The 26,777-nt window shown below is 41.3% G+C and overlaps 1 long non-coding RNA gene across 1 annotated transcript in view; it reads right to left on the bottom strand.

Moving 5' to 3' along the window:
• Positions 1–26,777, bottom strand: part of LOC144827387 (uncharacterized) — a 152,145-nt gene that overhangs the window by 43,921 nt on the left and 81,447 nt on the right. The window contains exons 2-3 of the long non-coding RNA XR_013610166.1: positions 9,533–9,624; positions 518–689 (exon numbers count right to left, since the gene is read on the bottom strand). This is a non-coding gene — a long non-coding RNA (uncharacterized LOC144827387). The remainder of the gene's footprint in view (positions 1–517; positions 690–9,532; positions 9,625–26,777) is intronic.

The following is a 26,777-nucleotide window of genomic DNA, read 5'->3' on the forward strand; positions in this document are numbered from 1 at the left end:
CGATTTTAAAACCGCATTTTAAAAGATATGATACAATTCATCATAATGATGCACTTGCACTTTTGTTGAATATGGAATGTTTAGATGTTACATGTGCCCTAGCAAAATTTAAAAAAGTATGTTAGTGATGCAAGAGGTTCATGTAAATATTTAGTGCTGGGGTGCTAGGGGAATGGTGGTTATATGTATTCAATGGTGGTTATTTGGGTACTAACTTGGTTTACAAGTGAGTAGAACATGAGGGGTCATTTAAAGAAATATTTTATTTAATTTTTAAATGTATGTTTCAAAGACAAGTGTCTAAACATTAAAAAGTTGAACTTGAAATTATACTGATCCGCTATATATAGCTAAAAGATCTAGAATACATGAAGCAGAATTTATTATAGTTCTGTCAGTCAGTAAACATTGGAACAAATGATATATTACAGAACACATTCTCTTCTCTGATTTTTGTTGAATTTCTTCAGTAAATTGAGCAGTACATTCAGAATAGCATTTGCATAGCAGTACACACCTGAACTGTTTTTCAATTGGTACCCTATAATATCTCCGTCATTTCCCATTTTTCTCTTCTTAACACCCTCTGATTGTGTTTTTGTGTCCTTTCTTTTCTTCAGCATTCGTAGACTGTTTTGTAATCTTCTGCTTCGGGCAGATTATCCCTTTCTCATTTACAGGGTACTGACCTAAATGAGGAAAGTATGAACTTAATAATTGATTGCACACTTTTACACAGCTTGCTTCAGCAATAACTTTCTATCATCAAAATCAATCAACAACAAACCGGATAATATTCTAATTCGCGACAATGCTACATATGACATCGCTTTTTTTAAATACAGTACTTCCAATATTAACAAAAACTGCATCTACACTTAAACCTTGTGATGTATGGATAGGGACAGCATACACTAGAGTGGGAACTGCTGTGCTGCATACATAAGCCTTTCACTAGCAAAAACATGTACAACGCATCGGCAAATCTGTTTGACACCATCAATATGATTAACATTTATGGCCATGTATTCAACCTCATGTCTATTTGAAAAATGAATTAAAATACCCATTGCACTGTTTACTAACCCTATCTCAACATTTAAATTATGATGCAAAATTACTCAACAGTTTTTGCTCACTTGTAAAGTGATTTCTAATCCAGCAGTTTGGATACAGACTTCTCTAAAGGATCCAATTTTGCTGAAGTTTATCTGTGAGTAGTATTCTGACTCCCAGATGTTCCATTTTATCAATAGCTGTAATTTCCAAAATATCTTCTCTCTCCAGTTGGAGTAATTATTAATTGAAGTTGGAGCACTTTTGAAGTGTTGGCATTAAACAAACTATAGATTTCTGTTCTTCAATGAAATTCTACATTAGTTCTGCTGCTGTAATATTTAGATTGAAATAGTTTCTAGACAAAGCAACTTTCCAAAGCATGTTTCCCTTTTTTTGTCAGAACTTCTACTCTAATTTACTTCAGCATATCCACATATTCCACATCAGATGATTGACGTATATTTTTCACTAGTTCCTTGCATTCTAAGTTCAACCAAATATTTGCATTGCCAATACTTCCCAGATAATTTATTGTTTCATTATGCACAAGTGTTTTGAAAACAGGGTGTCCATTTACAGGGGTACGTTGCTGCGCTACGTGGAGCTCCGCAAAATTTAAAAAACACTCCTTTGCGCTACAGGGAGTTCCGCGATCGTGTGGAGTTCCTTTGCTCTGCCCGTTTGCCTGATGTTTACGCCTTATGTCAAAGCAAAATACGTTCTCAGGTGTAAATGTTATGCAAATTGCACCACGCGGAGCGCATCAGTGCGCCCATCTTGTTTCTCACTCTGTTTATAGTGCTCAGGCCTACTTTTTGATCCTTTTTCAATCTATTTAATCCATACCTCCTAAAAATGTTCCCCTTAGTTTTAGTTAATATCTTTTTTTATGTCTTTCTGAGTCGCTGAAGTTGTAGTAGAGGCTGAATCAAAGTCCTCTACGACAACTTCCATGAGCAGACTCCAGAAACCACCCTTCCATACAGTGATGACAGCCGGCCCACCAAACCCTGCCTGGACCCAGGTCACCACCAAAGATGCCACTTTGACCATGAAGAGCAGCCACTCAGTAGCCCCCACAGACCCCTGCCCTCTGCACATCTTCCACAGAGCCGCTGCTACCAAGGCACCCGAGCTATGACGCACTATCAATGGCACCTTCGAACCCTCATTTTCCTGGATGACTGGAAATGTGCAGAAGTCAAGCCCCTCATCAAGAAACCCTCTGCAGACCCGACGGACCTGAAGAACTACTGATCTATGTCTCTCCTTCCCTTCGCAGCCAAAGTCACCAAGAAGATCATCAATGCCCAGCTGACAAACTTCATTGCAGAGAACTCCATCCTCGACCCCTCCCAATATGGATTCCGCAGCTACCACAGCACCGAGACCTCCCTCCTCGTTGCCACAGACGTCATCCGCACGCTCCTCGACCAAGGGCTCACTGCAGCCCTCATTCTACTCGACCTCTCCGCAGCCTTCGACACCATCTCCCACCGCACCCTCGCATCCAAACTCCACGGTGCGGGAGTACAGGGAACCGCCCTCGACCCGCTCCACTCCTTCCTCGTCAGCAGAACCCAAAGGATCAGACTGTGGAGTACCACAAGGATCATGGCTCAGTCCCACGCTCTTCAACATCTACATGGCCCCCCTCACCGCCATCATCCGACAGCATGGACTCTGCATTGTATCCTGTGCTGACGACACCCAGCTTATCTTCTTCCTCCCGTAGCACCCCTAAACCACCATGACTCTGCTTCCAAGGGGGAATGAAAGACGTCACAGCCTGGATGAGCAGCAGCTGCCTGAAGCTCAATTCTGAGAAGACAGAAGTCATAGTCCTTGGACCCTCCCCCTCTATGCGGGACAACTCCTGGTGGCCCTCTGCCCCTGCCCCCCCACACCCACGGACTATGCCCAGAACCTCTGCATCATACTTGACTCTTCCCTCACCATGACTCAACGCCATCCCCTCCACCTGCTTCAACACCCTCTGCATCCTCCGCAAGACCTTCAAGTGGATCCCCCCGAAGCCAGAAAGACCATCACCCACACACTCATAACAAGCAGACTGGACTATGGAAATGCCCTCTATGCTGGAAACAACAAATCCATGCTATGCAAACTCCAGACCATCCAGAACACCGCTGCCAGACTCTTCCTCAGCATCCCACGGCATGAGCATATCACCCAACACCTGCAACACCTCCACTGGCTCCCTGTCGAGAAGAGAGTAACCTTCAAGCTACTCAGCCACTCCTACAAATCCCTGCACAACATCAGACACAAATACCTCAACGCAAGAATCTCCTTCCGCATACCCAAAAGGATCCTCCACTCCGCCGACCTTGCCCTGGCAGAAACCCCGCACATCCTCAGAACCAGAGCAGGGGGACGGGCCTTCTCCTACACCGGAGCCAAAGCCTGGAACGAGCTCCCAGTCAACATCAGATGCTCCCCTACTTTTCACACCTTCAGAAAGATCTGGCTCTTCGGCTGAATCGGAGCTGCATCCCCCACAGTGCCTTGGGACCCTCATGGGTGAGTAGCACGCTTTAAACCCCCCTTATTGACTAATTGATTGATTGAGTGTGAATTTTACGTTTTTTAAACATTTGGGGTTTTTTTCTGGAGTTTTGTACTTTTTAATTCTTAACTTTACTTTCTTATTTTTTTCAGCTACCTTAGTACTTTTTCCTGTTTATTTTTTTCCTCTCCCCTGCCCCATGTCAGAGAAGGGGTCCAAATAAAAGGGCAGCAGCTGGCTTCCTTGTGGAAGGCGGCGCTAGGAAGGGGTGCAGCCTGTGGTTTGTTTTCAGAGGCAGTGGCACCAGTACCACGTCCCCTCCACCTTGGCAGCAGGCGGCAGGCCCGGGTACGGGTACGGACTGATGGAGCACCAGCAGCATTGGACGAGGGTGTGCCCAGCAGTGTACTGCCACTGTCAGGCCTGGCGCACCCAGAGCAGCTAAAGCACCGTTGGTCTGAAGTTTTGAACCGAGACCAGGATCTGCTGGGCCTGCTATTAGTGGAAGTTGCGGGGCTCAGTGAGTTATTATTAATATTACTATTACTTGTGTTCTGTATGCTATTTCTAATATTTTTTTCCCAAATACCAAGCATGTTGCCAGTGCTCACACGCAGGTAAGTTGAGTTTAAAAATAGTATGTTATTGTTATGCTAGTCAGCTGCTCGGTGCTACCTAATTACACTTGTCAGCGCTTGCTGGGGCTGATTATGTAAGAAGTAATGCAGAGCTTCCCTTGTCCTGTCACTAGGATACTAGTGGAAGTTAGGAGTATTAGTAATTTAGTGGAACGTATCCGCTCACTTCAGTTCTTAGAGCCTTTTTCTGTAGTTTGTACAGTGGCAAGCAACCGCTTTGTTGTATATGCATGCGTCCATCGATGCATTTAAACTCAGAGAAAAATGCAGACTTAGTGAAATGGCCCGTCAAAGGGGATTGAGCGAATGAGATGAGAAGATGCAAACATCATTCGCTGCAATTTCTTAGTAATTCCAAAATGTAGTGTACTAAATTTAGAATAAGGCTACATAGGTTTAGGAAAGTTGGAATAGGATAGGGCGGTACGTGATACTACTAGTCGATCAGATTTAGAAAGGTTCAATGTTATTGTGATTGCCTTTTCCTGCAAAAAATATTTTTAGAGAGATTATTTATTTACCACCAATCTGTTTTTGTCTTTATGTCATACATGAGCATTCAGGGCTAGAAGAGGGCTGGCGTGGGTGAGGGAGCTGGAGGTGCCTCCCAGTTGACCAACAGTTCCTCATCCAATGGCTCTGATGGCCTCAGTAAGTCCTGCGGATCTTAACATTAATATTTATTTCCCTAACTTTTACCGCTCCTTATTTAGAATTATTATTTCTACCCGTTTCCTAATTTTTTTCCAAATCCTCTTCGATCTACCTGTTTCTAAATTGCCCTTATACCTGCATTATCATATTTACATGTTTATTTTCTATATTTCAAGCTTCTATACTTTACTTGAAACTGTCTCTGTACTAGTTTGTCTGAAGCTTCCCTTCTTCTGCTTTGTCAGTCATCTTTCCTTGCCCCTTATATATTTTGTGGACTGCCTAGTGGTGGTACTGTACACACTCAGAGAACTTATTGATCATGTACTACTACTCTGCCATGAAGATTGCATGCCCCTATTCTAAGCATTTTTGTTGAGATGAGAAGGCTTTCTGTTATGTGCTCATGCTCAACTAGTAAAACAAGAGAGTGGCCATGATCAAGTTGGACACCTAAAAGTTGAGTCTCTTAGCATGGGCCTAGTATTATTAGCAGCAGTTGGTAAACTGATGACCGTGCACCATGGCTGGAAGGAAGTATGAGGAGGACAGTTCCGTTGCATTTGCCAATGAAGACCATATGTCCAGATGCCCACTCTTTTATTTCATTTCTAAAACTCAGATTTATCAATATCTCTACCACTCCATTACAGTTTGTCTTGAGGCTTTTCAACAATTACCACAACAAAATGCCCCAATTGATATTTTTGATAGAAGATACTGTAACCAAATTGTTGTGATTTGTGTGGTTGTCCTTTACTATAAAAAAACTAATATGGGGGAGGCGTACCTGACATCTGAAAAATGTGTAATGTTTTTCTAGCAGCACTGACCACCAGTGCTGGGGCCAGAAGTGACGGCACCAGCAAGTCTGCAGATGTGGCAGCGGTAGTGGGTAAGCGAGCAGCAGTGGCAGGCGGTGGTAAGTGGTATTGCTTGCTTGCTGACAATTCATTTTATACTCACTGCAAGGATGTACTGTTGACTTGTAAACAGGTGAATACACTCCTCTTTACATATAAAGCTGGATTTGAGTACTGGTGGTCTTTTCTATTTGCAATTCAGCAGACAAAGTTTCATAAATTGAAGACCTTTAACTATGATGGGTTGATGGAAAAGGAAAAGAAGGATGGAAGGAGAAAGGACGGGTGAAATGTAATATGATTGGAAGATAAGGATGAGTAGGTGAAAGGATGCATATAGATGGGTGATAGGATGCATGGGTGGGTGAAGGACGGGTGAAGGGTATACAGGTGAAAGAAAGGATGCCTGCCTGGGTGGGTGAAAGGAATCCTTGTTGGGTTTGATGGGTAAAAGAAAGAATGCACGGATGGGTATATGTATGTTGGTGAAAGGTTCATTGAGACTAAGAGCCATGTTTGCATGGTTGTATATATGGATTGATGTATGGTTTCAATGGTGATGACTAGACTGGATTGAGAGAATGTAAAATTTAAACAGTGAGTAGCAAAGCCATGGTTGAAGATGAATAATAATAATAATAATACCGGAAGACCAATGCAATGATGAATGGGAAAATTCTTGGATTTAAGAAGAAACAAGGGACTAGGGTGCACCTCTGGAGTGGTGTTCTTCTTACCTTCATTTGCTTGTGATGATCTCATGCCTTCCATAAGGGATCACATCTGTTCAAATTTTACCCTTTCACAACTGTTGAATAAATGGACTTACTTTTAGCAAAATCTAAGCCTAGATTTTCTGCTAGGTAACGACCTGGAGCAGTCCTTTGAAGGATTTGGAGCTTGGGTCTCACTTGGAGAGGCTTGAGTTGCCTGAGTGGGCATGTGTGACTACTCGGTCCATGGCAACCAGAAAGGGCGATCAGAAGGACCTGGAGCATGAAACAGTGGCTGAGGTGCCTGACAAGAGAAAGGGCAAGGGACACGGGAAACCTGCTCCTGAAGTTCCTGCAGTACAGGAGGAGGCTAACCCCGAGAGGGACACACCAGAACCTATATGGGAAACAAGTGGCTGAACTGGGGGACTTATCTGAGATGACCCATTGGCAGCAAGAGGAGGTCCTACCAGGGAAGTGTTCTGCAGGGAGCAGAGAGTTAGCCCTTCTCTGGGTGGTCTGCAGCAGAAAGTTACAAATCAGACAGCTGGTGATCAGTCTGGATTACATTTTATCTATTGGAAGAATGGTCTCCTATAAAGCAAGCCTAAGATCACTGAGCCTGGGTCAGCCTGTGTGCTGGTGGTACCTCAGAGCTTCAGGACCTTCCTACCGGGTCTGGCTCACAACGTGCCTTTGGCAGGACATCTGTGGTGGGGCAAATCCTTTGACAGGTTTGTCACCTACTTCTTTTGGACGCAAATGAGAAGTCAGTCTGATGCACACTGTAGGTCTTGCCAAACTTGCCAGGCAAGTGGTAAGAGTAGGAGTGTAAGGCTCCTCTCCAACCGTTTCCAGTTGAGGGCACCCCTTTTGAGAGGGTGGAAATAGACATTGTTGGGCCTCTGGACCCCAAGGCAGCCTTGGTCCACCGATGCCGGCACCATCGACTCCAGATCATCGACCTATGAGAGCACTTCAGCAACGACACCATCGCTCCTTCCACCGTGACCCGCCAGCACTGCGACAAACACCGTCCCATTTCACACCAAGTCTCTGGTCTAACTGACTCTGTTGGACACAGTCACCAAGCGCTGCCTACACAGTTACCTGAGGTCAACGCACGCCACACCGCTCCACTTTGCACTGCAGCCCCAACACCTGCCGGTGCTCCTGATTTCAACCCCACAGATTTTAATCTGCAACAACTGTGAGACTTCAAGGGCCTGATGACTCCTGCACTGACCTCCGGAACTGACAGTCACGCCACTTCAGAGCTCATTTCAACGTCCACTACACCTTGCATTTCCAAGGTACTGTTTGCATGTCTTCACGACACTGTATCTGGCCGGTTATGCTGAGTTTGGCCTGAACTGTTGGATTTGTTTGTTCACAACCCCGTTATAGCCTTGGACAGAGCTATCGACGTCAAGGAACTGTATTTAAAGTGGCCCTGGGCGTAGTGGGCGTAGTGGGGCTCCGCGGAGCTACGCGGAGTGGGCAAGAAGCTACGCCCACTCCCGCACTCCGCGTAGCCCCACTACGCACCTCCCTCCCGGTCTCCCCTACGTACATTATTTAAGCAACTACCCTGAATAAAACAATTTTAAAGCACTTACCTTGTCCGGGGCTCGTCCGGGGCTCCCTCTTTGCATAGCGTCCTTTCCTGGATACCAATGCGCATGCGCGGGCGGCCGCGCATGCGCATTTCTCCCAAGAAATGCGCATGCGCGGGCGACCGCGCATGCGCATTTGTTTCCAGGAAAGGACGCTATTCAAAGAGGGAGCCCCGGACGAGCCCCGGACAAGGTAAGTGCTTTAAAATTGTTTTATTCAGGGTAGTTGCTTAAATAATGTATCTAGGGGAGGGCGGGAGGGAGGCGGGTGGCGGCCGACTCGGCTACGCTCATGGAGTGGGCGTAGTGTTGCCGGCTACGCTGTCTACGCAAAATGCGTAGAAGGCAACACTACGCCTACTCCGTGGGCGTAGCCGAATCGGACGCCCAGGGTTAATTTAAAGTCTATTATTGCAATATTTGTATCTTGATTACTGCATGTTTTGTTATTGTTTTACACAGATAGATATTGCCTATGTTTCTAAAACTGCTGGGGTGTCCTTTTGTAGTGTTTTCACTGTGTTACTGTGTGTGTATTATGTGTAAATGCTTTTCACATTGCCTCTGAGATAAGCCTGACTGCTCGTGCCAAGCTACCAAGGGGGTGAGCAGGGGTTATTTTGTAAGTGTAATCTGTAGTGATTGACTCCAGGTAGACGTGATGAGTTTACTCGTCGCCATTAATTTGTAATGATTGACTCCAGGTAGACGTGATGAGTTTCAGGCGGATTATTGAAGAAGGTTACAGGATACAAAGATGAGTAGTACAAGCCCCACCAGGAGCAGCCAGCATGCTGCTCAGCCCACTCAACTGTGACTTCTCTAACAGATTCCCAAAATTCTGAACAGCATCATCACAGCAACATTCCACTGGTGGTAAAATAGCATTGCATATAGAAGAGCAGGATACAACGTAATCCCATTACCCTGACTAGACGGAAGGTTCCCTACTTGTACAAAGTGCATACCTCTGCCAACTAGAGAGCCCCATTACTAACAGAGCGGTTTCGGGGTATCACCTGTCATCAGCCAGGCTATCTTGACTTCAGTGGCATGGAGATGGCAACTCACATGAGATGGGGGAATATTTCCAAATAGCAAGTCATATTCTCTCACAGATGCATTGCCATAATTATCACACTGACCATCCACAGATGCTGCATAGGAAGGAAAATGACAGCTGGAAATGTGAAACTTGAGAGGGTGTAGAGACATAGGGGCCTATTTAAAAGCCCCTTGTGCCACTTAACGTGACTTTTTCCTTGTTAAAAATTATGGAAAAGTGGTGCAAGGGACTTGTAAATAAGCCCCATACTATCTTAAAGACCAAGACATTTGTTTCTGTAACTTACATACATAAGTGGCACTTCATCACAGACAAATGAGGCATAACATTGACATATAGCCATATCTGGTGCTTGGTATGTTACCGTGGACATGAGGTTTGATTGCTTCTCACCTGGCAGTGCCATGAAAGCTTGCTGTGTTGATGGACCCCATAACGTCATATATTGAACAATGCTGCATGAAGATGGCTGTGGACATGTACATCTTGCAGCGGTAGAAAAGAAACAAGAGATACGTTGGAGTGTTACTGAGGACAAGTGCATTATTGTGGCAACTTGCTAAGTCTGATACGGTATATTAATTTCATATGGATATATGATATATTGTTACATGGGCAAAAAATCGCACAATAAACCTAATTGGTATAGATCACACACATCACGCCCCTCAGTGGAAGGAGCTATTTACAGTCACCTTATTCACACCCAAATAATATGTGTTAAACAAGAGACATCACGGCTGCGCCTTATCTTTGGATAGAGCAGAAGCAAATAATTGTTGCTCAATAAATGCAAGCCATAACTTCTCTGTTAATTGGTAAAATGAAAAGAGGGGAGTCACCCTTTGCTTTAAAAGCCCTAAATATGTAAACTAATAAAAAAAAGGGCACGTTTTGTACATTTTATAGCTACCTTTTACTCACAGAGGGAACATTAGCCACTCTGTTCACAGAGATCTGTTCTACGATTTACAATTCGCTGTTTGCTAAGCATAATGGATGCTGTACATTTAATGCAAGGCCGGAGCTATACAAGTTTTCTATTAACGCCGACGTCGGGGTAGAAGGTTTCTTCTTCCAAAAAACGTGATAAATAAACATAAGTTGGCCACAATGGAGCTCTTGTTCTGCTTTTGGGAAACCCTAATGGGGAGTTATATTTCCAGGGTCATATCTTTATTCACTTGCAAATTATTTGTTTTTTAGGAGGCGGTGGGGGCTAATGCTCTTCCCCGGTCCATGAATAATGGTATCATTTGAATGCAGAGGACACCTGGTGCAGTAAGCAGGCAGCGCGTGCACCACACTGACCCACTACTACTGCCAACTTTGCATTTTCCCAGCCTTTCCCACCCACCCCATTCAGCATCTAATTTCATTCTCCGGCAGCAAAACGCTAGACACTTGTAACTTTATTCTACGGCCACAAAACTTGCTCTCTTGCAAAAAAATAAATAAATAAAACGACAATGCTGGAAAAAAAATGTCATTTTATCAATGTCTTTACAGAGTCTGGTAATTTGGAAGCTGGCTAAAGTTTCAGGAGGGAAAGCTTCCAATTAAATACTGTAAAAAGATAAAATAACAGTGGCCTTGCTGCTGCCCAATGGCTGCATTGAAGCCCTCCTTTGTTGATTTATTGTACATTAGCCACTGAGCCATGCAAAGGACGTTACGTTTCAGAAAGAGCTATTCGTATGCGGCCTGCGTCCACTCCAGAGACAATCAGCCCTGTATTGAGTTTTGCAAATTTATACCAGGATGTTGGTTTAGAGTGTTGCCCTGAAAAGTTTTTCAAGTAAGTGTCTGCTTTCATGGGCAAGAGTGATTGAGGCACACAAACAAACCTTTGTTTCACAACTCACAGATGTATAGCCCGAGCTGAGTTTTGTTTTCCGCTGTAAGAAGTGGGCTCAGATTTTTTTGTTGTGTGCACAACATAGGATTGTACAAGAATCCGTTTCAGGATGAATGTCTTGTATAATCGCAGGCTTTCTCAGAGTTTCCCAGGGTTAATTTTTTTCTCTCACTATAATCTTTTTCCGTAAACTCCAGGCTCCCCAGAAAATAAATGTATGTGCCTTTGAAACATTGATGACTTCAGGAAACTTCGCGCAGAAGCTGTTTACTGTATTTAACTTCGATAAACAGGCCCAATATTTAATCCTGATCCCATACGTTTAATTACACTTGTTTGGAATGCTTTGGTACCCATGTGAACACAAGGAGTAAAAAACATCCTCCCTTAGTCATAATGGTATCAAATTTGAAATACTTTTTCTCAACTTTCACATGCACACTTCTTGGATATATTTTTTTTTACAGATGTGTTTATTTACAAACAGAATTTGATCATTGCCAAAATGTACTACAGATGAGCAAATTGAAGTGTTCACAAACATTTAGCCCTGCCCAAACTTTGCAGTAGGGGCAGGCTCGGGCAGTGTTGCAGGGACAGGACCAAGTACCTCTGTCCTTCTCCATGAGATGATCCTGGCTTGTTCACTCACTGTGTGCTTTCTTACCAGCTCCCCCCTTCCCTTGAGATGTGCCAGACCCTGCAGCCTCCCTTTCCATGCACTTGTCTTGACTTTGGCAAGGATTCTACTGGACAATGCACCCCTGGTGTCAATCAGTGGAATAACACCCCCTGGCTAGCTCTCTTGGGCCCGCATCCAAAACCTGCAAATATTGTATTTTAGGAAATATGGGAATCTACCTAGATTCTTCCTACTCTTTGGATATCCAGGCGGCCGATATGGCCAGCAGTTGCCTTGTTAAGCTGAGTGTGCTGGAAAAAGGATCCTTCCTTTTGTGAAAGATCACCACCACATCCCCATAGCAAATTCATTAATCCTATCAAGGCTAGATTATATGAACTCTGGAACAGATTTACTAACATTTGACACAACGCAATGCAGCTGTGCTCTGTCAAATGGAGAGAGCAGCTTACTAAGATATGGCGCATTCCTGCTTCCTCACAGCGCTGGCACCCCGGTGGGCATATTTAAAAGCCCATCGCATAACCAGCGCATCACTTTTTTTTACCTATGGTGGCGCTCTATGTAAACCCAAAGTTTAAAGGCCGCTCTAAATACACTTTGCGTGGCTTAGCACACCCTTGTAAATATGGCCCTCAGCAACTCAGTTTTCTGAGGCAAAGGGGCTTGCAATGGGTGTTACTGTGGGGGTTACCATCAACACCCATATCTTTTTGACACTGCTCCAGATGTACAAGGATCTATAAATATGAGGCAATGCTAAATACTAAAGCCTTTCAAAAGGAGGCGTTAATGTGGCGTAACAAGGAGAAATCATTTTATTTCTCCTCTTTTTTTGCTTTTTCAATATGTGCTGCATTCTGCAGCACACATAGAAGAAGCAAAACGGAATTTAATGGTTGTTTTTGTGCTGGAAGGTGTCCCTTCCTGCACAAACATAATTATCCCTGCAACACAGGAACCCTTGCACCATACCTGCGTTGATGCTAGGCAGCTTTTTAAGTTGAAAGATAAAATAACAAGGAGAAATAAAGATCTTTCTCCCCGCTACGCCTCTGTGAGGATAACATAGTATATTGACGCACTTCCAGGCTTACTACCCCATATAAATCTGGGAATCTGGAATTCTGCCAAAATCCATGGGTGAATGGGTGGAAACGCCCACATTCCACTCATGGAACACCTTCCTTACGCAAAGTAGCTTAAGGCAGTGATTTGTGAGGTCTGGCATCACTTTGAATTTACCAAGCCATGCAAGTTGGCTTTAAGTGGCTTAGTAAACCTCACTGAAGCCCTTGCGTTACCTTGCGTCACCCTGCGTGGCACAAGGGCAACACAAGGGGTTTGTAAATCTGTCCCTTTGTCTCTCTGGCTTCGCCAGTCCAACTGATTTAATCACTCCAGCTTGTTCTTATGGCGGCCTTTGTAATTCTCAGTTAGTTCTGGGGTTACCACACAAGCAACCCATCCAAACAGAGCCATTTAAAATCTCTGAATATGAAAATACAACTTAAGTGTATTCATTTTCTTAATACAATACTAGCAGGATGCTGTGCCCTGCTGAAGGTGTTTTGAGCTTTCCTTGTGGCTGTAAAAAAAGCCTTGGAATTATGTGCCATTATATAAAACCATGGAACTAGTCAACCCTTTTCAGAACAATACCGCAAATAAGGACTTTTAATTAGTGATTTTAATCTAGCTTAAACTCCCACTGAATCTAATGATAGTGTGTTATTTGACTGAGTCAAGAAGCTTACATGTACAAATACTTAAATTTAATCAGCATAACAAAACGTAGAAACAAGGACAGCAAAAGATATGTTCCCTGCCTGTACACCACACTGGTGCGATATTTGGTATAGAGGATCCCTTCCCCACCCCTAAATTCAAGTTAACAATGCATCCTAAACATTTCCCTATATGGACTCAATATGGCTCATCCAGATAAATATGTTCCCTTGGATATGTGGGTGGGTAGAAAGAAAACAGCAGGTCCCTAACCCGCCACCCATGTGGCAATTGGGACCAATGAATAGTGAAGAAGATGAAGTGCAAATGCCACCAGAATTCATTGATGGCCAACCTAGAACTGCATAACAGAAATAGAGCAAGCCGCTGGGCCATTGCAAAGGTGCTTTATTAACTGTTCACTGTGAATGTGTACTCAAAACATGAGCATGATGATGTCACAAAGTGGAACCACATACTTCAGCTATAAATATAGAAGACTTCTTTATTCGTTTACCTTTCAATATAAAAACTAAAAACCATTTGAAGGATTATATATATATATATATATATATATATATATATATATATATATATATATATATATATTCACTGAAAAAACCATAGGTTATAGACCATATATAGTTAGGAATTAGCATTTACAAAACCTTGAAAATTCACTGAAAAAACCATAGGTTATTGACCATATATAGTTAGGAATTAGCATTTAAAAAACCTTATTTTACTCACACAAAACCATTGAAATTCCATATATAGTTAGTTGTACTAACTATATATCGCGCACCCGCAATCCACTGCTGATCATGTCACATATTACATCATTCATGACATGGTCAGTGACATCACTGATGACATCACTGATGACATCTCAAATGACATCACTGATGACATCACTGATGACATCTCAAATGACATCACTGATGACATCACTGATGACATCACTGATGACATCTCAAATGACATCACTGATGACATCTCAAATGACATCACTGATGACATCACTGATGACATCTCATTTGACATTACTGATCACATCACTGATGACATCATTCATGTGATAATACGATGAACCTCTTCAGACTCTAATATAACTTTATATACACTCAGTGAAAACAGACACTCACAGACTGTCACTCATCCATGGAGTTACTCACACACCTAGTCAGTCATGCAAAGAATCAATCACACCTCCATTTCCTCAACTATACAGTTATACACACCTTACTTATTGAAACATATACTAACACATATTTACTCACTTATACAATCCTGGATACACGTTCACAATGATCCATACAGCCACTCACACATTCACTGGCTCTTATGCACAGTTATTTATATATGTCAACTCTCACATGTACTGTGTTTTACATATGTACTTACTTTGACATGTAGCACTGAGATATCCATTCACTCACCAATGCACTCATGCACACAGTCAACCGCCCATACAGATGTTTCCACATGCACTTTTGAACCCATACACCTAGTGAATCAACTGCTCACACATCTATGCAGAGAGTCATACACCTCCCAGCCACCCATAAACACTCTCAGTCTCCCATACAAATACTTGGGCAACCAATCAATAACCCATATAGTTAATCATATAGCTACTGATCAACACATGCAGCAGTTTACAGAACAACAGACATAATGATGCACAAATTAAGACAGTTTAGTCACTAACCCATGCACTCAGTGAGACACATTTAATCACTCACTCATACAGTCAGTCATGCACCTACTAAATCCTTTGTTCAGACACTTATACATCCACTCATTCTTCAATATGTAAGATATATTTTAACTTTACAGAAACATACAGTCACTGGATGTTGTCATCAGTGATGTCATCAGTGATGTCATTTGAGATGTCATCAGTGATGTCATCAGTGATGTCATTTGAGATGTCATCAGTGATGTCATCAGTGATGTCACTGACCATGTCATGAATGATGTAATATGTGACATGATCAGCAGTGGATTGCGGGTGCGCGATATATAGTTAGTACAACTAACTATATATGGAATTTCAATGGTTTTGTGTGAGTAAAATAAGGTTTTTAAATGCTAATTCCTAACTATATATGGTCTATAACCTATGGTTTTTTCAGTGAATTTTCAAGGTTTTGTAAATGCTAATTCCTAACTATATATGGTCTATAACCTATGGTTTTTTCAGTGAATTTCATTGGTTTTTTAAAAGCTAATATCTGTAGCTGTAAAATGTATTCTTGTTTAAATCCAAAAATATATTTTATATGTTTATTAATAATTTTTTTTTTTAATATTTTTTTTTTGTTCGCTCCCGGTTCGCGAACCGGGAAGCTTCCCGTTAGCTCATCTTGATGCCGCGACCCAGTCCGCGAACCGGTAAACGTTCCGTTTGCGCAACTGCCGCGTTAGAAATCAACATCGTGACGCGTCGCGGAAGCGCGACGTATCACGTTGTCGCGTAATGCGTCTTATGACGCGCCGCGTTAGCGCACCCGGAAGTGTTCCAGTACGCGAACTGAGACGCGAAGCGCAGCTCCCCGGAAGCGATCCGCGGCGTGTCGCGAAAGCGCGACATATCGCGTTGCCGCGTAATGCGTCTTATGACGCGCCGCGTTAGCGCACCCGGAAGTGCTCCGGAGCGCGAACCGAGGCGCGAAGCGCAGCGACCCGGAAGCGATCCGGGGCACGTTCCGCAGCGCGTAACTTAAGCGTAAGAGGTCATGTGACTTGTTAATAAAACTTTTCATTGGTTCATTTCACTTTTGGTTTCATAATGATGTAAGGCTAGGTCAGGTGACCTAAAAATAACACTTTTCATAGGTTTAGAACTATTGTTTTTCCCAAATGATGAAAACCCCTCCTTCTTTCCTCACTCTGACTTTCATCTTTGTGAGAGGAAGACCTTTTTTGATAGTTGAGCAATGGCTTCATTAGTTGCTTCAGCTGGTGCACCCCCACCACCACCTCCACCTCCTCATGGGAAGAGAGGACCACCTCCCCAGTTCATCAGCAACACAGAGGAGGAAGAGGATGAACTAGAGGAAGAGGAGACAGAAGGACCACAGTTCTTACAAGAGGTGCCCCGGGTTTCCCATCGGAAAGCCAGTTTTATTTGGCAGTTTTTTTCACTCCCTCGAGGGCAGAAGAAAGTAAATGCTAGGTATGTCACCTGCCTCATTTGTAAAGACCAGTTATCTAGAGGCACTGATAAAAAGTATAGCTTCGGTAACTATACAATGCATCGTCACATGAACAGGTGGCATCCATTGAACTACAGCCAGGCAGAGATGCGTGACATGCAGGATAACCCAACAACAACTCCTGTGGCCAGGTCAACATCACAGATATCGTTGACAGGAGCAGAGGCACGGGAAACCGTGCCAAACATTCAGGAGAACTTTGCTCATATCAAATTTACCTGTTTGTATTGCGGTGCATTGCTGTCATGTGGTAACATGAGCATTACCTTAATCAACCTAGCTTATGAAAATCACAATTGCCCTAACCGCCCCAGACAGTAATTTTTTTTTTTGCTCCTGTTGAGCCCTTTTCAATGCCTGTTTTTTGTTGTTTCCCCTCCATCAAAAACAAAAAAAAACATAAAACTGTTCAAAAAATACAAAAAAACCAAAAAATGTTCAAAAAAAAAAAAATATATATAAAACAACAAAAACATTAAAAAAAAAGTTCTTTTCAGGACTACCTCCCCTTTCAAAAAAAATTGCTAGAATGTTTAGCACTCTGGCAAGCTCTATTTCTTTTAGTTCGCTTCCCCGTTCGCTTCCCGGTTCGCGAACCGGGAGCGAACCAAAAAAAAAAAAAAAAAAAGAAGAGTAAGTATAAGGGAAGTAAACAGAGAGTAATGTTAAAAGAAAGACAGCTATAGGGAGTAAACCAGAGATACTGTTTAATAGATCTATTTACCGAAGAAAAGATGGAAAAGGGTATAATTGTGAAAAACAAAATAGATAAGGAAGTGAAAGAAAAAAAAGAGAGTAGAACAATAACAAAGAAGAGTTTCTTGGAGAATGTGAGTGAATGTTCAAAATAAGATTAAAACATGTGGAATAACAGAGAGAAAAAACAGAAAACAGAAAAGAAAAAATAACAGAAAAAGATTAATTGAAACAGCAAAGAAATGTAAATAACATAGAGCCATATCATCAACATAGGCAATAAAAGTTTTGCAGCTTTTATCGGCAGAAATGTGTCGCTAAAGCCGCTTTTGCGGTGGAAAACTGCCGCTAAAACCACTTTTGCAACAGTTTTCTGCCAATAAAAACAGCAATAATTTTATTGGCTGTGTTCATAATATGCCCCTTAGTGTGCTTCAACTACACAGAAAAAGCATAATGAACAAGTAGTGAAAGAGTGATCAGTCAAAGACACTAAGAGTAATAGAGACGGAGTGAGTGAACAAGAGTGAGGAACTATGAGAAGAGAGGGACTGAGAAAAGGAGTGGAAGGAGTAGAGTAAGTAGGTAATAGAGAAAGGAATGAGGGAAGTAGCAAAGGCAAGAAACTGAGGGTTAAAGAAATGAAGCTGTCGAACTACTAGTAGGTGAATGTGATAGAAATGTAACGAAAAGAGTACAAAACATTTACCTTATAATTGTCGTTAACTTACTCACTTTTTGTTTTTATACTTTCAATCTGTGAAAGAGAGAACAAACATTTGAAAAATATTAAAACATGTATTTAAAAATTAGAAAAGACAAGGGAAAAGATTGAAGGACAAACAGTTTTTCAACAACTTTGACACTTACAGAAGCTTCTGCTTCTCCAGGCCCCCTACACAGTCCTAAAGGTATACATTTTAAACTAACAGTATCTTGATGCAGATGAAGTGAGGCCTATCTTAAAACATGGTGCATCTTTTGCACTGCTGTTGTCTCACAAAAGTGTCGCAAGACACTAACATTTTAAATTATTGTTTCAGGTGCCAATAAGATGTGTCCTATCCAGAGGTTTGTTTGAGGTGAGGCCTACTCAGGGTTCCAAATGAAATTTCGAGTTGTTGAAGAGAACAGAGGACATAATACATGTGAAGGCCTACCAATGAAGTAAGTCATGTCCACTTCACTCTTGAACAAAGGCCAGACCTCTTCTGTGTCCGTGGACAGACCTAAACTTCATCTGCACAATGTCATTCATAAACTTAGGAAACACAGGTGATGTAATTGAAAAATGTGGAGTTTCTTTTCCTCATTTCACAATCACATCACCTGTGTTGCCTTTGGTTAGGTATCTAATAGTGCAGATGGAGTCTACCATATCAAAGAGTACATAGAAGTTGGGCAGTATATACAACAATTTTGACATTTACAGAAGACTTAGCTTCTTATCTTGTTGGAGATGAAGTCAGGCCTGTCTTGCAACATGGTGCATCTTTTGCATCACTGCTGCATCGGTTTCATGTGGCACGGGTTTTTTACAGCATGACACATCTGCCTAGATGCATCAATTTGTAATTTTGTCGCCTCATAGCAAATCTTTTGCACCGCCGCTGCATTACAAAAGTGACGCACAGTGGCGCAAAAGAGGCATACACCTATCATAAATCTGTCCCTAACATTTGAAATGATTGATTCAGGATGACGATAAGGTGTGGCCTCTCCAGAGGTTTGTTTAAGGTGAGGCCTACTCAGGATTGCATATCAAATTTATGCTTGTTGAAGAATACAGAGGAGATAATACATGTGAAGGCCTACCAATGAAGTAAGTCATGTCCACTTCACTCTTGAACAAAGGCCAGACCTCTTCTGTGTCCGTGGACAGACCTAAACTTCATCTGCACAATGTCATTCGTAAACTTAGGAAACACAGGTGATGTAATTGAAAAATGTGGAGTTTCTTTTCCTCATTTCACAATCACATCACCTGTGTTGCCTTTGCTTAGGTATCTCATAGTGCAGATGTAGTGCAGCATATTAAACAGTACCCAGAAGTGCAGCACTGCATGCAACAACTTTGACACTACAAAAGCTTCAGCTTCTGCATGCCCCCTACACAGTGCTAATTATATACATTTTAAACTGATGGTATCTTGCTGGAGATGAACTGAAACTTATCTTGCAACATGGTGCATCTTTTACACAAAAGTGACCCACAATGGAGCAAAAGAGGCGCACGGCCACCATAAATCTGACCCTAACATTTTAAATGATTGTTTCAAGATGCCAATAAGGTGTAACCTATCCACAGATTTGTTTCAGGTAAGTCCTACTCAGGGTTGCAGATGGAATTTAGGTTTGTTGAAGAATACAGAGGAGATAATACATGTGGAGGCCTACCAACGAAGTGAGTCATGTCCACTGCACTCTTGAACAAATGTCAGACCTCCTCTGTCTCCAGGAACAGGCCTAAACCTCATCTACACAATGTGATGTGTAATGTTAGGAAACACAGGTAATATAATTGAAAAACGTGCAATTTTTTTTGCTCATTCCACAATCATATCACCTGTGTTTCCTTTGCTTAGGTATCTCATTGTGGAAATGTAGTCTATCATATGAAAGACTACGTAGAATATGAGCACTGTATGCAACAACTTTGACACTTACAGAAGCCTCTCCTTCTCCATGCCTCCTACACAGTTCTAAATGTACATCATAAATGCAAACAGTACAGAATTAATTATGCATGTTAAATGGTTTATTTTTGCTGTTCTCAGAATGTATCAAATTTCACTAAAAACAGTGACTTGAAGGTATTCATCATATAACAGCGGGGAAAAAAAAACACAATCAAAATGATTGTGTTTAAAAAACCCATACAACATAACAAATCAGAATTCAGAACTCCTTAAAGTTAACTTACTTTCCATGACGTCGAAGGATGTCCTAGGAACAGCTTACACTCTGTTGTGCTGTTATTACTTTCAGACCGCCACTTTCTGAAAGAAAACCTCCATCGTTTTGAAAAACATGTTACATACAATAAATGACTTCTTGCTCTCTACCACACGTTTCCACAAGGCCAAATCATGTCAGAGCCATTTATAACTCTTAGAATTCTTGTAAGCCAATCCCGTCATGTTGTATTTCCGCAACTTTCACAATTAAAATGTTGAAGATCATTTTCACAATCCTGGACTAGTAATATCTTCCCCTTCTTGCTCAGTCATGTTCTACATTTCCTATGACACTGATACTGCTTACTATGAAGCAGACTTACACTATCTCTATGACTACTACAATTATTTAATTCTCTACATCACTTTTAATCACAAAGCAATATAAAACAGTAGACAGCATTGCAGACTTACATTCCCTCTACTCCATGTTTTGATTGGCTGCTTCAATTTGCTTATAAAAAGAAACTGTTTTTCTGAATTCATTCAAAGTGCAGTTATTTCTCCATGACGTCCAGTGTTATGGTAAGAAGTTATGTCTCTGTACTACACTTATCCTCAAGGCCAAATTGTGTAGGAGCCATTAGAACTTCTTGAAATTCCTCAGAGCACATCCCGAGATTCTTTCCCTAAAATTTTGGTTTTAAAAACACCAGGTAAGAGTTTTTAAGGTCATACGGCAATTTTTTTTTGAAAATTAAAACAGAATCATTGCAGAATGACCAGCCATTTCTAGACTTTAAATAAGCTGTGTAATGTCCTGATGTTATTGAAGGACCGTCATGATATATAATTGCTGCAGTTACAAAAGTCCTTCCTGATATTGACAACTGTGAAGCCACAAAATTTTTAATTAAAGTTGTCAATTTTGTTCCATCAGGCCTACATCGTTGGAACATTAAAATAACATACTGGCCATATGTTCGTATAAATAATGTGGACATCATTTCAGATTTACATTGGCTACACTCCATGTTGTGATCAGCTGCTTTTACTAGTTTATTAAAAGAGACTGATTTACTGTCTGGCAAAGTTAAATATATAAATCTTTCTGAGTCTACACTAGTAGTACTTGATACCCTACAGTTCTCGCAGTCATGCTGCCATTGATAAGAAAGCCCAAACAGGTGATCTACATCTACACCTTCAGCATGCAATACATCAAGCATATACATTAAAAACTCCTGACAATCTTGCTGAATATTTTGAGAGAATTGTGTTTGGCCTGAACATCTGTCTAACAGATTTCGAATTTCAGACACACTTTCTATTTTTGTTCTATCAGTGCTACATTTCTCTAACACAGAATTTAACAAACTGCAAAATCTTTGATCAGAATTGACCACAATCTCTTCTTTTACATTTTCTAGAGAAAACAAAACATTAACCACTACATTAGCATAGCAGTTGACACCAGAACTGTTTTCAAATTGAAAACCAACAACATCTTCAACAGAATCCTTTGTGTTTCTGCTTATAATTTCAGGTTCATCGACTTTTCGTCTTTTTGCTACAACCTCCCCAGTATTGGTCACATTTCTTCGTTTCCGGCCTACCACACGTTTCTCAAACAAAGGATATTGAGGCAAATGTGGCGCATACTCTCTTCTTAACCTATTGTATTCCTTAACACAATCTAGATCCGCACAAATGTTTGTGACTTCACACTCAATCAAGTACAATCCCGATAAAGTTCTAACTCGTGACAATGCCACATATGCCATACCCTCCTTGAACACAGAACTGCCAATATTCACCAATGCACTGTCTACACTTAAACCTTGCGATTTATGGATTGTCACCGCATATGCCAAGCAAACAGGAAACTGCTTACGGCGAACATATAAGTCTTTTACAAGCAAAAATCTAGCAGAACAACGACCAATTAGCTGTACTTCCTCAATGCCATCAAATTTAATTTTTAAAAATTCAATTCCATCTCTATTTCTGTATTTTACAAAATCAACAACATTACCCATTGATCCATTTACCAGACCTCTTTCAACATGTAAATTCCTTCTTAAAATTATACGGCAGTTCAAGCACACATTCAGAGTCTTTTCAAAACCTGCAGTTTTAGATATAGTCTTCTCTAATGAATCCAATTTTGTTTTCAAATTCTCAGACAAAATATTTGTTGATCCCATATGCTCTACTCTGTCAATAGCTTCCAGTTTCACAATCTCTTGCTTTTATAAATGCAACATTTTGTTGTTGAATTTGGCACATTCTGCAAGAGTTGGCATCAAACATATTCCAGATTTCTTCTCAGTAATTTTCTGAAAAATATTCTCAGGCACAACATCTTGTTCTGGATATAAATTTGACAGTAATCGTGCATGTAAAGCTTCTTTCCCATGCTCGGTCACTTTTCCAATTCTAACATCTTGTAGAATAGTCTTGTAAACTTCATCCTTCGCCTGACGCATATTTTCATGCAGTTCAGCATAATTGAAGTTTAACCATATATTGACGTTGCCAATGCTCCCTAGGCACTTCCTGGTATCTTCATGCGTGAGCATTTTGAACACAGGTTGCCCTTTCACTGGTGTCAGCTGCGGAAGATCTCCGAAAACAATGATGTGTTTGCCACCAAATAACACATCATACTCTGTTTTGAGAACTTCTTGCATTCTCAAATGCACAAAGGCAAGCATGACATTGGAAACCATGCTTACTTCGTCAATGATAAGAAGTTTTATTTTCCTCAAGATTCTTGAAACTTCACAACAAGCATCTCCAGATAGCTTGTGATATTGTAATTTGTTGTCATGCTCCACTGGCAGCATCAGTAAACGATGTAAAGTAATCCCTTTAATGTTATGTGCTGCCAGTCCAGTTGGAGCGGTGACAACACAAGACAGCGATGACTCAGTCCTTTCCTGCAAATAACATGAAATTGCTTTAATAAGGAAACTTTTTCCAGTTCCCGCTTCTCCACTCACGTACAGTCGGACAGGCTTCAACGACGTACATGAGCACTCTTTCTTCTCATGACTTAATCCATGATCAATTTGCATGGTAACTTCGTCATATATTTTCCTCTGCTCAACGTTGAGTTGTCTTTCCAACTCTTCTAAGTTAACCGCATCCTCCTGAGCATGTGCCATGGCTCTTTCCACTTCATTCATAGCAGTGGCAGCTTCATTTTCGATAACAGGTCCTCCTAGTGGATCCTGACTCAATGAAGCAGAACTCTGACTGTCCTGAGAACTGTCTCTGGCAATCTCGGCTGCAATCGTTGCTTCCTGCTCAATTTCCGCATTCAACATTTCTACATATTTGGGAAAAGCAGGACATTCTATGGTCTCCTTGGCAGCATTGAAAGAGTCTTCGTAACAGAGGAAATCTCCAAGCAGTTCCTCTTCTGCACGCCAAGGCTTGAAAAGTTGCAAAAGTGCTAAATAGAAAAACTCCTTTTTTTCAGGAGATTCGCCACTCAATTTTCGATGGTTTACCAAGTGGCATTTTCTTTGCTTGACCAGACATCCCTCACTTCCTATTACAGAATACACTCCTTTCTCAGTATCTTCTTTGATGTTCCTCTTGAATATGTAATTTTGAAGAACCTCATACAGACAAACATTCTCGAGGTGACTGCTTCGATTTGGATAATATGTATCCAATATGTTGGTCTGCAAAATGTCGGTACTGTTTGGCTCCTTTTCCGCCAAATACTCAATTTCCCGCACAGGTTTCAGAACTCGATTACGCGTTGCAGCAAGACCAAGACTCGCCCAAACGATACTCCTGGATTTGGCATAGAGACTTGCTGAAGACAACCGGTCAGAACATTCGTAAGCTCCGATTTCTCGATGCGACAACATCTTCAGACTGAAACTGTACAACTTCTTACTGAGGCTCTTTTCATGGGAAATGTCCTCCCACATATCCTTCAATTCTGTCTTCTCTTTTTTGGTGATGTAAGATGTCACATACCGAGCCACAGCCATACAGTTATCAGCCACAAACTGTATATCCATGTTAGCATTCCACATGGACAAAATCACCGGGTTGTAGTCGTTGATGTACTTGGACTCTTCGTTCCTCTTCAAATTGTATGTGTTTTTAGGTGATTTCTTCATCACATTATGTCGCAGCGAAGACATCAAACTGTTTACTCTTCCTTTAGAAATCACCGGTCGTGGAAAGCCGAAACGACATTTGGTGTAGAACTTGTCCTTGTTTCTTAATTTACGACGACAGTACTTTCCACATCGATGACTTTGGAAACGTAGAACTTTTTCTCTTAGGCTTTTCTTCTCCTTTGCGTTTGGAACAGCACACGTAGAATACTGTTGTATGAAACTCATCACTGAGTCTTCTGGATCCGTTCCAAATTTAGGTGCATCCTTGATCCACAGCAGCATATGAATATGAGGAGCACCTCTTGCTTGGTACTCCTTTCTCCAGAAGAAATCCAACACCTCTCCAAGAGGTGGATTCTTCTTATTCATGATGAAAGACATCATAGCTTCAAATCTATGATTGAAGTACCTGCATACATTGACTGGATCCAAAGAGCACAGTTCTCCGGGTGTCTTGAATTCGATGTTTTTGATGTTTCCATTTGCCTCTCGTAGAAATTCAAGTAAGTCTTCCCAGCCATACTCGGCACAGCTCAGAGTGAGGAACCATGTGGGAGTTCCTAAGTTCCTCAGCATACATTTTAAATCACCATGACGACCGTACCAGTACTCATTAGTACCACGCTGACACGCCATGAGATTAATCAGGTGAGAATCCAAAATACTGTCTGGGACATTGACTTTATCCATAAAGTCACTTGCCGAGATGTTTTGCATGTGTATACCACTTTTCAAGATGTGGTTCACTGCATATGACAGTCCAGACAGATCGCTTTCAAACAGGAGATGAAACAAATAGGGAATGCATTGTCGAAACCTAGCATCTCCTGCATACAATCGCAAAGTCCGGTATTCAGAAGCAGGAATTTGATGAGGTCGCTCATCATATCTTCCTCCCTGACCTGTTGGAAAAAGCTGTGGGAAACACTGAGCTTCCAAACTTTCCTCCCAAACACTAATGGGACTCCCTTTGGCTTGTTTCATTTGAAACAACTCAATAGCATTCCCCATGACTTCCTTGGAATGCAAAGGATGAACACTATAATGTTCATATATTTCTTCACTAGTACAGGGTTCTACTTTCTCAATTTGACCAGCACACAAATCGCTATCCTCTTCCTCACTTACTTCCTCTTCTGCAACATATACATTATTATAGTATTTATTATTATTTTTCAAATACAATGTTGCCTTTTTAACTTTCCTAACATCCACTAAATCTTGCCATATTTTCTTATTCTTTGTCGGAACCCCATTAACTAAGATAACCAGAGGTTCCTCTTCCACTTTTTCTACTCCAATTGTGTTAATGTTTTTCTTCAAATCTAGAGGCAAATAAACAACTCTTCCCTTTAATCCTCTCTGTAAATCTGATGGAGGCAATTTCCCTGTCTTTGGCTCCATTCTTACAATAGCCTGAAAGGGATGGATACTTTGAATCAAAATAGATTCATAAGTATTTAAATCCTTCAATTCAGAAGGAATCTCAACCAATTCCAGATTATTATGAACTGCTCTAGCAGGCATCTGGTTTTGATTTAATTTGTTACAACAATAAGTACACACACGTTGATCCAATCCCAAATCAAAACAATTTTCTACCATCAAGTATGTTGTGAAATCCTTCCATTCACTATTATTTTCCCTTTCACTTTTTGCATATAAATCCACTAACTTAGTCCGATTCTTATAATAAACGCGTCGACAACACACACAAGTGAAATTTGGCCTCTCACTTGATTTCACCTCAAACGTCGCAATTTCCCTCTGGAAATTATCTGTACTGGAAACCTGTACACTATCTTCCACATTACCCTCTTCTTCTTGGTCAATTTCAACATTCTCCTCTTTACTTCCAAAGTAACAAAACTCAATTTCTTCACATATATTCTTCACATCTATTTCAGAACCATGCAAAAGAGCAGCGCATAATTGTTTAAGCATAATTGCTGGACTCTTAGCATAATACAACATTCTAACTAATTTCCTCACTTTATTATGATGCACTGCTAGCATCCTGAAATGATGAAAAACACTCTGGCATACTCTCCTGGAAAGACAAGCCAGTGAATGACCATGCAAACCTGTCACTTCTCTCACTCTGCAAGGATCTAATTCTTGCAACAACTTCATTTTCTGCTTCAAACTTTTCTTATTAAATGACCGTACAAAATCACAAAGCAAATTGATGGAATCCTGTCGCACACTGCAAATACTACTACACTTCCAGGTGTACACAGGACCCTTAGGACGTCTTCCTAAAACCTCATTACCTAACACCTCTTCTGTCTCTGTTGTCACAAGTTTTTCTTTTTCAACTGGACAACCATCTTTCACTTCATAAGCTCGACCACTGGTGTCAACTGCATGCACCAAATCATTATCCTGGAAATAACTCTCCTCATTAAAAAATGCCTCACAGCTTGAACTATGCATCCATTCTCCAG

This window comes from Lissotriton helveticus, chromosome 4_1, assembly GCF_964261635.1.
Source record: "Lissotriton helveticus chromosome 4_1, aLisHel1.1, whole genome shotgun sequence".
NCBI classification, from domain to species: Eukaryota; Metazoa; Chordata; class Amphibia; order Caudata; family Salamandridae; genus Lissotriton; species Lissotriton helveticus.